The sequence below is a fragment of the Micropterus dolomieu genome, linkage group LG02, assembly GCF_021292245.1.
Source record: "Micropterus dolomieu isolate WLL.071019.BEF.003 ecotype Adirondacks linkage group LG02, ASM2129224v1, whole genome shotgun sequence".
NCBI classification, from domain to species: domain Eukaryota; kingdom Metazoa; phylum Chordata; class Actinopteri; order Centrarchiformes; family Centrarchidae; genus Micropterus; species Micropterus dolomieu.
The window spans coordinates 29,896,932-29,897,474 of NC_060151.1; positions in this window are offsets into that span (position 1 = coordinate 29,896,932).

Genomic DNA, 543 nt, shown 5'->3' on the forward strand with positions numbered 1-543 from the left:
AGACCAGAGAGGTCAAATTACCATTTTTGTCAAGTCAGCCTGATGGTTTTGACGATAACGATACAGGGACAGTTTGGGGCCAAACAAAAAGGATCTCACTCTAAACCTGTCAGCGGCAACGACAAGCACTTTAGTGGACGTACTTTGACGGGGCGCAAGGATTAAGTTTGCAGCCCTGTTTCACCGCTCAGTCACACAGATACAAAAACACGGGAAAATAAGGTCCAGGCTGAAACAAACAGAAGATATTCTTTAAGCTCAGTGACGCCAAGAAGAGCCAGACTGAGTTGAAGTCTCTTGACTCTGATACGGGCCCTGTGTGTGGGTGTCTTTTGAATATGGATCAGTTCAGGAGGGTGACTTGTTCAGACAGGTATCACATTTTCACCATATTTAACACAACACAGGATCCTGCCAGGAAACTGGACCAGAGCACCACAGAGATGATGTTTTTATCAACTTAGAAATATAGCTAAAATTCGATCTATGTTAACTTTTAAGGACACCGAGACCATTTTACACGCCTTCATCTCATCACGCCTG